The sequence below is a fragment of the Heterodontus francisci genome, unplaced genomic scaffold (genome assembly GCF_036365525.1).
Source record: "Heterodontus francisci isolate sHetFra1 unplaced genomic scaffold, sHetFra1.hap1 HAP1_SCAFFOLD_51_1, whole genome shotgun sequence".
In the NCBI taxonomy this organism is placed as follows: Eukaryota; Metazoa; Chordata; class Chondrichthyes; order Heterodontiformes; family Heterodontidae; genus Heterodontus; species Heterodontus francisci.
The window spans coordinates 3,107,406-3,119,811 of NW_027141937.1; the positions used below are offsets into that span (position 1 = coordinate 3,107,406).

Genomic DNA, 12,406 nt, shown 5'->3' on the forward strand with positions numbered 1-12,406 from the left:
TTTTAAACAAAGAGCTTTTCTCCCTATCCCAAAGGCTCTTTTCAGATCCACCCACAGTATCTGAAAGGGCTGATTACTGTCTGAAGTCTGCTGTACCCACACCTCTGTCTATCCCTCTTCATCTAGAACAACCAGCATCATCTTCCATTCCTTTCACCATCATGTGTTTAACTCGCTTCTCCTTATAGACAGTCAGATATCAATGTAATAATGAAATGATCTGTGTCAGTGCTGGCCATTTCCCTGTCCTGATTTCAGACCCCACTCTGGACACTTGTTTCCCATTCCAGGACCTTCTTGTATTAATATTCAGCACCACCTGTCAGTCAGAAACTTGTCTCAATTAACCGATCCTTTTACTGAACTTCCAACTGCTGCTGTCTATTTCTCGAGGGAAAGAGCTGCTCACTGTATAAGGATGTGAGGGGAATGTAACCCGGCTGCTGGTGAGACGGTCCCGTCTTCTCAATCAAAATTTTACTACAGTGATTCCCAGATTCCCAGCTGGTCTGTTGAGGATTTTGTTTTCACAGAAATATCTTGTTAAATACAAATCTGATTCCAACATGTCAGTAACAGGACAGAATGGGAACCTTTTAAAAGGATGAAGCAACTATTTCAGTGGCTTCTCACTGTCCCCCTGAAGCCTGTGTGAAGGGGAATTACCAATAGTCTGTAATTTATTCCTTCCACACCGAGTTTGAGTTACTTGTCGCGTGAAAGATTGCTGAACGGAGTCTTTTACTGTCAGTTACGGATGAGAAGTTGACAAAAATTGGCAACATAAAGCTGTTCATAAAATAGCACCAGCAATTTGAGTCGGTAAAAGCAAAATTGTGTTTTAAAAGTTTATTTAAACCGCTACGGGAAAATAGATTTTTATGTACTTTTCCAGTCGATCACTTCTTTTCCACAGTGAAATTGGCGGCTTTCACAAATTCAAATATTCTGCCAGGTTGACAGGTTCAACCAATGATTTTTTGTATTTTGTGCTTCGAGATTCTCTGATTGAATCATTCATGTAAGCTAATGGCTGTGTGGCCTAATGGATAAGGCGTCTGACTTCGGTATATTCTATGATGTTATCAGAAGATTGCAGGTTCGAGTCCTGCCACGGTCATTTTGACCCTAAGGGATTATGCAGGGATTTGGGGATTGAGTCGGGGACTGAACAGATTGGAAACCCGACATGGACTCAATGGGGCGAATGGCCTCCTCATGTGCTGTCACTGACTTTATGAGAAGAGGGTGACCAATCAGAAGTGGGCTGGGGTAACAGCGGGTTCAAACTGCAGGAATTCCAGGTCCCTGAATGACTGAGCTGAAACTGCTCAGTTTCACTGCAGGAAACACCGTCTCGGGGGAAATAACATCACAAATAATTCCATTTGACTAATTATTCAATTATAAAACAATGTGAAGGTGTGATGTTACTTTTCACTGTGAGGGGAGAATCCGCCATCTGGGTAAATCAGCAACTTTATAACATCGTCTGTACGTTTAGAAAAGAAACGATGAAAACTCTCCCCATAACCCTGGTGTGGTGGAAAGGCTCAATTCAGAGATTGGAATATAACGAGAGCACAACATAAATCATTAACTGATATTTCCGGCATAAAACACACCCCAGCTCCCGTTCCCATGTCACTGCTGTCCCTATGAGGCGGTGGGTGACTCTGAAAAGAGACTTTGTTTTGTGTTTCTGCAGGAAAACCACAAAGATCCTCCCAGGCAGTGAAACTCATCTTCCCAGAATCTCCATACCAGATTGAAACAGAAAACACAAAGACAGTGAGAAAGTTCCAGAGAGTTACTGAGCATTAAAACCAATGAAATAAACCAATTCTAGATAGATGTTGGTGCAGTTTTTTCAGAGCGATTGTGGGTGGCTCTAAAAAGAGCCGTTGTGGTTCGAGTGTTTTCACTACATGGTGGAGTTTTACTTGGAGTTGATGTACTTGGTCACTCACTTTGTCCCTTCTCACATTCCGAGCGCTTTGTTGGGTGGAAATATTTATTCAGGCAGTTTCAACAGCTCAGAGCCGACATTGAGTCAGAAACCAGAAATGGGAGTACGGGACACAGACAAGGAATTTATGCTGGACCTTTAGAAATCTCACTGGTTATAGGCCTCAGTTAGAGCGTTGTGTCTAATTCCATGCTCCACACTTTAGCAGGAATGTCAAGGCCTTAGAGAGGGTGCAGAGGAGATTTACTGGAATGGTATCAGAAATGCAGGAATTCAGCTAATGTGGAAAGAATAGGGGTCTGGGGTGTGTGAAGCTGGGGTCCTTCTTCTTAGAGCAGAATGGCAGTTAATAGTTGTGTTCAACATTGTGAAGAGTTTTTATAAGAATAAAGACGTTTGACTGCAATTAGACAGAGCCTTGGTGAGATCACACATTATGGGCGGCACAGTGGCGCAGTGGTTAGCACCGCAGCCTCACAGCTCCAGCAACCCGGGTTCAATTCTGGGTACTGCCTAGGTGGAGTTTGCAAGTTATCCCTGTGTCTGTGTGGGTTTTCTCCAGGTGCTCCGGTTTCTTCCCACAAGCCAAAAGACTTGGTGGTAGGTAAATTGGCCATGATAAATTGTCCCTGGTTTCGGTAGGTGGGAGGGAAATATAGGGTCGGTGGGGATGTGGTAGGAATATGGGATTAGTATAGGATTAGTATAAATGGGTGGTTGTTGGTCGGCACAGACTCGGTGGGCCGAAGGGCCTTTTTCAGTGTTTGTATCTCTCTGTGACTCTGGAGATGCGGATGCTCGTTGGGTATATCCAAGAGAGAGATCGATAGGTTTTTGGATACTAAGGGAATCAAGGGATCTGTGCTAGTGTGGTAAGATGGAGTTGATGTAGGAAATCAGCTGTGATCTTATTGAATGGCAGAGCTATTTCGATGGGCCGAATGGCCTACTCCAATTTTTTATGTAAAGTTCCATTCCTCTCAGGGAATATTTTATTTTCAAAAAGAGAAATACTGCACACACTGGAAATCTGAATAATAACAGAAGATTCTGGAAACACCCAGCAGTTCCAGCAGTATCTGTGGAGAGAGGAAGGTAGGAGCAATGTTTCAGGTCTATAGAAGGGTCACAGAACTGGACCACTAACCCGAGCTTCTCTTCTCCACAGTTGTTTCCGGACTGGCTGAGTGTTTTCAGTATTTTAGGCTTTTTCTTTCTGTATTTCATCCTTTTCCCACTTGACTATTTGCTGTGAAACTTTCAGCGTTGTGCTCAATTCTTTGTGTCGTTGTGTTTCCTTTATTTGAAGTAATGTAAATAGTTTCCTGAAATGAATTTGCCAAATGGTTGGGCAAATTGTTCCAACCAGTTTTTGAGCAAGTTCTCCACATGCACAGTGAAGGATTCCTTCACATTTGCGAAGACCATACAGGACTTGCATATCGATAGCAATGCCGTGTCCATGTGTCATTTGACATTGCTAGCCCATTCCCAATGTACCACTTCAGGAAGCCATAGATATTTGCACTGCAGTGCTATATCATGGTGATCTATACCCGTCACCATTGTGTGAATCTGTATTCATTGAACTTATGAACTCGACAACTTGCACAGTTGAGTTCAGTTTTATTGACACCATGCATTGCTGGTGTTGCCATGGGATCCCCTCGAGGCCCAGCTCTCACAAACATCTTTGTTGGATTCCATGACAAAACTGTTTTTAAGGGAATGACACCTAACCTCCGACCGCTTGCATATTTCCAATATGTAGATGATACGTTTGCTAAATTTGAATCCGCAGCTGCATGAAATAATTTCCTTGCACGTCTTCATGGGCTCCATCCTACACTCAAATTCACCTTTGGAATGGAGCAGTCAAATGAGCTCCCTTTCCTTGATGTACTAGTTGAGAAATCTGCTAAGGGGTTTTCTTCCACGGTCTACCGCAAACCTACCTTCACTGGTCAATACATGCGTTGGGATTATTACACTTCCACGCGCTATAAAATTGGTCTTATCGACAACGTCATAAATAGGGCTGAGCCATTTGCTCACCATGCAAGCTTGATGCTGAAATAGGGCGAATCAAAGACATCCTGCATTACAATGGCTACACTGATCAGATCATTTCTCACTGTATATCACACAAACTTATAAACGGGCTGAAGGACGTCATTTTGAGCCCTGAAAAGTGCCCAGTCTCCCTCAAATTACCCTGGAAGGATAATATATCCCCAGTATTTGAGTAACAGGTGAAGCGAGCTGTTTCCTGCTGTTACTATGCAGGAGCAACAAGTGTGGTGTTCGCCACTAACAGGATGCTGCTGTCAAGCAAAAGAGACATCCTGCCTATCACACAAATAGGTAACGTGATATATGAATTTGAATACCAGTGTGATGCTAGGTTTCTAGACCGTACATCCCAAAACTGGCGGATTGTATCAAATAACATGTCCCTTCCGCTGTTCGCAACGTGCCCAACCCAACCAACCCGTGCTTGCAAAACTCAAAACACAGTATCCAACATGAGATGTGATTCCACAAAAGGACAACATTTGCTAAATAATTCTCAGTGTGCTAAGAATTACACTGACAACCGATTTAAGACTGTCAGTAGGGCTCGCAGTGTGGTGCACTGGTGTGTACTGTAAGCTACATATATTAATACACAGGGCCCTGTTCTTTGCAGACAGAAAGAACATGCACACATGTTGTGCCAGTTTCAGCTAAACAAAATAAGTGACAGCCATTCACTGGCTCATTCTACAGGGCAATGCCGTGACCAATCAGAGTCAAGCTGCCTGGTTTAAATTTCAGACAAAGCTGGGCAGTTATCTGTCAGTTACCATAAACTGATGCATTCTGAATGGCAATGCCTCGACCAATCAGAGTTCACTTGCCAACCAATCAGCACTCTCTTCTCATACAGAAGAAAGTTGTTGTTTTCCCTTAAATTGGTATTCTTGTGGATTGCCCTGCTGAGTGCAAGACGAAAACAACTGGCTACCAAAGTTTGGACAACATGTCACCATTTTCACGAAATGATTACTTTTATTTTCAATATAAAAATATAAAGCAATATGAGTGTAACATTTACAGACAAATTCTATTACCTCACATTGCCTGATTCTTTCACACTGACAGACTATGTGAACTACTGTCCCGATTTTGCAGTTCTCACTTCCAGTTAGCAAATGTCAGCAATCTGTGATACAGTGCAGTTGACAGACCAGACCGTCAATCACAACATGCAATAATTGTTCAGCTTATGTTGGACTGGTGGGATTTAGAAATACTAGGAATTGAGATGAGCTGTTATTGTATTTAATTATTTGTTTCAAGGGATGTGGACGTCGCCAGCCAGGCCAGCATTTATTGTCCATCCCTAATTGCCCATGAGAAGGTGGTGATGAGCTTCCTTCTTGAACCACTGCAGTCCATGTGGGGTAGGTACACCCACAGTGCTATTAGGAAGGGAGTTCCAGGCTTTTTACCCAGCGACAGTGAAGGAAGGAATGGCGATATAGTTCCAAGTCAGGATGATGTGTAGCTTGGAGGAGAACTTTCAGGTGGTGGTATTCCCATGCATCTGCTGCCCTTGTCCTTCTAGGCAGTAGAGGATGCAGGTTTGGAAGGTGCTGCCTGACTAGCCTTGGTGCATTGTTGCAGTGCATCTTGTAGATGGTACACACTGCTGCCACTGTACGTCAGTGGTGAAGGGAGTGAATGTTGTGGACGGGGTGCCAATCAAGCGTGTTGCTTTGTCCTGGATGGTGTCGAGCTTCTTGAATGTTGTTGGAGCTGCACCCATCCGGGCAAGTGGATAGTATTCCATCACACTCCAGACTTGTGCCTTGTAAATGGTGGACAGGCTTGGGGAGTCAGGAGGTGAGTTACTCACCGCATGATTCCTACCCTCTGACCAGCTCATGTAGTCACACTATTTATAAGGCTACTCCAGTTCAGTTTCTGGTCAATGGGAACCCCCAGGAAGTTGATAGTGGGGGATTCAGCGATCGTAATGCCGTTGAATGTCAATGGGAGATCGTTAGATTCTCTCTTGTTCGAGATGGTCATTGCCTGGCACTTGTGTGGCGCGAATGTTACTTGCCACTTATCAGCCCAAGCCTGGATATTGTCCAGGTCTTGCTGCATTTCTACATGGACTGCTTCAGTATCTGAGGAGTCGCGAATGGTGCTAAATTTTGCAATCATCAGTGAACATCCCCACTTCTGACCTTATGATTGAAGGAAGGTCACTGATGAAGTAGTGAAGAAGGTTGGGCCGAGGATACTACCCTGAGGAACTCCAGCAGTAATGTCCTGGTGCTGAGATGATTGACCTCCAACAATCACAACCATTTTCCTTTGTGCTAGGTACGATTCCAACCAGTGCAGAGTTTTCCTCTTGATTCCCATTGACTCCAGTTTTGCTCTGGCTCCTTGATGCCATACTCAGTCAAATGCTACCTTGATGTCAAGGGCAGACACTCTCACCTCACCTCTTGAGTTCAGCTCTTTTGTCCTTGTTTGAACCAAGGCTGTAATGAGGTCAGGAGCTGAATGGCCCTGGCGGAACCCAACTGAGCGTCACTGAACAGGTTATTGCAAAGCAAGTGCCCCGTCGATGACATCTTCCATCACGATACTGATGATTGAGAGTAGACTGATTTGGCAGCAATTGGCTGGGTTGGAATTGTCCTGCTATTTGTGTACAGGACATACCTGGGCAATTTTCCACATTGCCGGGTAGATGCCAGTATTGTACCTGTACTGGAACAGCTTGGCTAGGGGCGCGGCACGTTCTGGAGCACAGGTCTTCAGTACTATTGCTGGAATATTGTCAGGGCACGTAGCCTTTGCTGTATCCAGTGCCTTCAGTCGTTTCTTGATATCACATTGAGTGAATCGAATTGGCTGAAGACTGGCATCTGTGATGCTGGGGACTTCAGAAGGAGGCCGAGATGGATCATCAACCCAGCACTTCTGGCTGCAGATTGTTTCAAATTCTTCATCCTTATCTTTTGCACTGATGTGCTGGGCTCCCCCATCATTGAGGTTGGGGATATTTGTGGAGCCACCTCCTCCTGTTGGTTGTTTAATTGTCCACCACCATTCATCATTGGATGTGGCAGGGTGTAGATCTGATCCATTGGTTGTGGGATCACTTAGCCCTGTCTATTACATGCTGCTTCTGCTGTTTGGCATGAAAGTAGTCCTGGGATGTAGCTTCATCAGGCTGATGCCTCACTTCAAGGTATGCCTGGTGCTGCTCCTGGCATGCCCTCCTGCACTCTTCATTGAATTAGGGTTGATCCCCCAGCTTGTTGGTAATGTTAGAGTGGGGGAATATGCCGGGCCATGAGGTTATAGAATGTGGTTGACTACAATTCTGCTGCTGCTAATGGTCCACAGCACCTCATGGATGCCCAGTTATACATTGCTGGTTCTGTTCAAAATCTATCCCATTTAGCACAGTGGTAGTGGCACACAACACGATAGAGGGTATCCTCAATGTGAAGACGGGACTTCATCTCCACAAGGACTGTGCAGTGGTCACTCCTACCAATACTGTCATGGACTGATGCATCTGCGGCAGGCAGATTGGTGAGGATGAGTTCAAGTATGTTTTTCCCTCTTGTTCGTTCCCTCACCACCTACCGCAGACCCAATCGAGCAGCTATGTCCGTTAGGACTCGGCCAGCATGGTCAGTAGTGGTGCTACCGAGCCACTCATGGTGATAGACATTGAAATCCCCCAGCCAGACTACATTCTGGACCCTTGCCACCCTCAGTGCTCCCTCCAAGTGGTGTTCATCAGTCTTTCGCTGTCTCTTGCTGGTTTGCTCAGTACCGTTCTCTGTCTGTTCCTTTCTGAGTCCTGATAATATCTTCCTGGTTTTCTGTGTGTCTTTCTCTGCCTGCCTCATTGTCGGTGCTGTTGCTCGGTGTCCTTGTGTCATTGCGCAGTGAGGGTGAGTCCGTCAGCACGTGTGTTGCTGAGTCCGGGATTCTTGAGAAATCCGACCACAATCCTATTTTTAGAAAAACATTGGGGAAATGAACATATTTCACTAACGGGCAGCCAAACTTTAAAACAGCAGTTAGCAGAGTGGCGCAGCGGAAGTGTGCTGGGCCCATAACCCAGAGAACAATGGATCGAAACCATTTTCTGCTATTTATGCTTCGTAATAATGCAAACTGTTCACTTTCAAAACATCAAGTATTTCCCCATAATAACAAGATGCTTCCAAAGGCACTCTATTGCAATCAGCTTCTTCCTTCCAGTGAACACATCAATCAGTAACAAATCTCATTTGCTCACACGAACACAAGCTGCAAACACGGACCAGCCGAGTCTCTCCCACTTTGTCAACCCCTTCCTGCAGAGCCTCCTCTCCACCACCAGATGGTGATGTTGGCCACAATAAAACCAGGACAAATGGTCACAGTGAGGAGACGGTCAGTCACAGAAAATAAAACAATAACAGGGAAAACCTTTACACAACAACAGGGGACATCTTTACACAACAGAAAACATATTTACACACCAGGAAATACCTTTAGACAACAGGGAGAACACAATCATACAAATGCCTTGTTTCTCCGACTCAGTCTCGTTGTCTCTCTCTCTGTCCCTCAGTTTTGCTTCCTCACTGTCTATTGGTTTTCTGTGTGTTTTTCTCTCTGTCCCGTTGTCGATGGTGTTACTCAGCGTCCTTGTAACATTGTGTAGCCAGGCTGAGCCTCCCAACACCTGTATTGCTGTAATAAAAACAGAAAATGCTGGAAATGCTCAGTAGGTCTGGCAGCATCTGTGGAGAAAGAAACAGTTAACAGTTCAGATCTGTTTCCTTAGCTCACATTAACTTTGTTCTCTCTCCACAGATGCCGCCAGACCTGCTGACTATTTCAAGCATTTTCTGTTTATGTTTCAGATTTCCAGCATCCGCAGTATTTTGCTTTTGTACGTGTGTTGCTATGTCTGGGACTGTTTGAGTGCAATGCTATTGCTTTATAAACAGCGTTGAAACAAACATTTATCTCGCTAACACACAGCACTAATACACAGCTGGATATAAACAGCAGCCTGCAGCAGAGGGCACAGTGGAAGTTTATTAACACAAATAATTCACCAACACTATATTTACTGCTATCCCCAATCACACCACGCTTCGTCTTAACACGTTTTACTCTTTATTTGCATCAACATCTTCCTTCCAGTAAACACTTCAATTTGGAACACAGCTTCCAAATCACCTTTATTCACAAACCCGAACACACACCAGCCCAGACTTTCCCCTTCCTGTCAACCCATTCCTGCATCACTGCCTCTCCACCAACAATTGTTGCTAGAATCATACAATCATAGAATGGCGACAGCACAGAAGGAGGCCATTCAGCCTGTCGAACCCGTGCTGGCTCTCTGTTAGTGCACTAAAATAAAAGCAAAATACTGCGGATGCTGGAAATCTGAAACAAAAACAGGAAATGCTGGATTCACTCAGCAGGTCTGGCAGCATCTGTGGAAGGGTCACTGACCCGAAACGTTAACTCTGCTTCTCTTTCCACAGATGCTGCCAGACCTGCTGAGTGAATCCAGCATTTCTTGTTTTTGTCTCTGTCAGAGCAACTCACCTCATTTCACTCCCCAGTCAGTTCAATTTTGGAGGTGGGAAAACTTCTCGAAAGAATGATTCGGGACAAAATTAATAGTCCCATGGACAAATGTGGGTTAATTCAAGAAAGCCAGCATGGATTTCTTAAGGGACAATCATGTTTAACTGTCCTGCTGGAGATTTTGATGAGGTAACAGAGAGGGTTGATGAGGGCAATGCTGTTGATGTGGTCTACATGGACTTTCAAAAGGTCTGGCAGCATCTGAAAGGTCACTGACCTGAAACGTTAACTTTGCTTCTCTCTGTACAGATGCTGCCTGACCTGCTGAGTATTTCCAGCATTTCTTGTTTTCATTATGGCACAGAGTTCCCTTTTCAAACTTACAGAATTAACCACAATAGTGTACTCTGAGATTCAAGTTAAATATCAGCCCAATATTTACACACATTATGAGTTTATAAGTTTCTGTGTGTCTTTCTCTGTCTGTTCCCTTCTGGGTCCGAATGATCTCTACCCGGTTTTCTGTGTGTCTTTCTCTGCCTGCCTCATTGTCGGTGCTGTTACTCTGTGTCCTTGTGTCATTGGGCAGTGAGGGTGAGTCCGTCAGCACGTGTGTTGCTGAGTCCGGGATTCTTGAGAAATCCGACTCCAATCCTATTTTTATAAAAACATTGGGGAAATGAACATATTTCACGAACAGGCAGCTAAAATTTAAACCAGCAGTTTGCAGAGTGGCGCAGCGGAAGCGTGCTGGGTCGATGGATCGAAACCATTCTCTGCTATTTATGTTTGGTCGGAAGACAAACAGTTCACTTTCAAAACATCAAGTGTTTCCCCATAATAACAAGATGCGCTCGTTTGCGATCAGCTTTTTCCTTCTCGTGAACACATCAGTCAGTAACAACTCACTTTTGCTCACACGAACACAAGCTGCAAACACGGACCAGCCGAGTCTCTCCCACTTTGTCAACCCCCTTCCTGCAGAGCCTCCTCTCCACCACCAGATGGTGATGTTGGCCACAATAAAACCAGGACAAATGGTCACAGTGAGGAGACGGTCAGCAACAGAAAATAAAACAATAACAGGGAAAACCTTTGCACAACAACAGGGGACATCTTTACACAACAGAAAACATATTTACACAACAGGAAATACCGTTACACAACAGGGAGAACACAATCATACAAATGCCTTGTTTCTCCATCTCAGTTTCGTTGTCTGTCTCTCTCTCTCCGTTCCTCACTTTTATTTCCTCACAGTCTATTAGTTTTCTGTGTGTTTTTCTCTCTGTCCCGTTGTCGATGGTGTCACTCAGCGTCCTTGTAACATTGCGTAGCCAGGCTGAGCCTCCCAACACCTGTGTTAGAGAACCTAGAATATAGAACAGTACAGCACAGGACATGCCCTTCGGCCCACGATGTTGTGCCGAACCTTTAACATACTCTAAGATCAAAACTACCTACATACCTTTCATTCTACTATCATCCATGTACCTATCCAAGAGACGCTTAAATGTCCCTAATGTATCTGCTTCTACTACCACCGCTGGCAGTGCATTCCACGCACCCACCACTCTCTGTGTAAAGAACCTACCTCTGACATCTCCCTGAAACCTTCCTCCATCACCTTAAAATTATGCCCCCTGGTGATAGCCCTTTCCACCCTGGGAAAAAGTCTCTGGCTATCCACTCTATCTATGCCTATCATCATCTTGTACCCCTCTATCAAGTCACCTCCATTCCTTCTTCGTTCCAATGGGAAAAGCCCCAGCACCCTCAACCTTTCTTCGTAAGACATGCCCTCCAGTCCAGACAGCATCCTGATAAATCTCCTCTGCACCCTCTCTAAAGCTTCCACATCCTTCCTATAATGAGACGACCAGAACTGAACACAATATTCCAAGTGTGGTCTAACCAGGGCTTTATAGAGCTGCAGCATAACCTCGCGGCTCTTAAACTCAATCCCCCTGTTAATGAAAGCCAACACACCATACGCCTTCTTAACAACCCTATCAAACTTGGGTGGCAACTTTGAGCGATCTATGGACATGGACCCCAAGATCCCTCTGTTCCTCCACACTACCAAGAATCCTGTCTTTTAGCCTGTATTCTGCATTCAAATTCGACCTTCCAAAATGAATCACTTCACACTTTTCCAGGTTGAACTCCATCTGCCACTGCTCAGCCCAGCTCTGCACCCTGTCAATGTCCCGTTGCAACCTACAACAGCCTTCCACACTATCCACAACTCCAGCAACCTTCGTGTCATCGGCAAACTTGCTAACCCAGACTTCCACTTCCTCATCCAAGTCATTTATAAAAATCACAAAGCGCAGACGTCCCAGAACAGATCCCTGCGGAACACCACTGGTCACCGAGCTCCAGGCTGAATACTTTCCATCTTCTACCACCCTCTGTCTTCTATGGGCCAGCCAATTCTGTATCCAGACAGCCAACTTTCCCTGCATCCCATGCCTCCTTACTTTCTGAATGAGCCTACCATGGGGAACCTTATCAAACTCCTTGCTAAAATCCATATACACCACATCCACTGCTCTTCCTTCATCGATGTGTTTTGTCACATCTTCAAAGAATTCAATAAGGCTTGTGAGGCATGACCTGCCCCTCACAAAGCCATGCTGACTGTCTCTAATCAAACTATGCTTTTCCAACTAATCATAAATCCTGTCTCTCAGAATCCTCTCCAATAATTTGCCCCCTACCGACATAAGACTGACTGGTCTATAAATCCCAGGGTTATCCCTATTCCCTTTCTTGATCAAGGGAATAACATTTGCCACCCTCCAATCATGTGGT

General features: G+C 44.9%; 1 non-coding gene across 1 annotated transcript; it reads left to right on the forward strand.

Annotated features, from left to right (window-relative positions):
* The first annotated feature begins 1,031 nt into the window (after positions 1–1,031).
* On the forward strand, positions 1,032–1,120 carry trnar-ucg (transfer RNA arginine (anticodon UCG)). The gene is given in 2 exon segments: positions 1,032–1,068; positions 1,085–1,120. It is a non-coding gene; the product is annotated as a tRNA-Arg (tRNA).
* Positions 1,121–12,406: the final 11,286 nt, after the last annotated feature.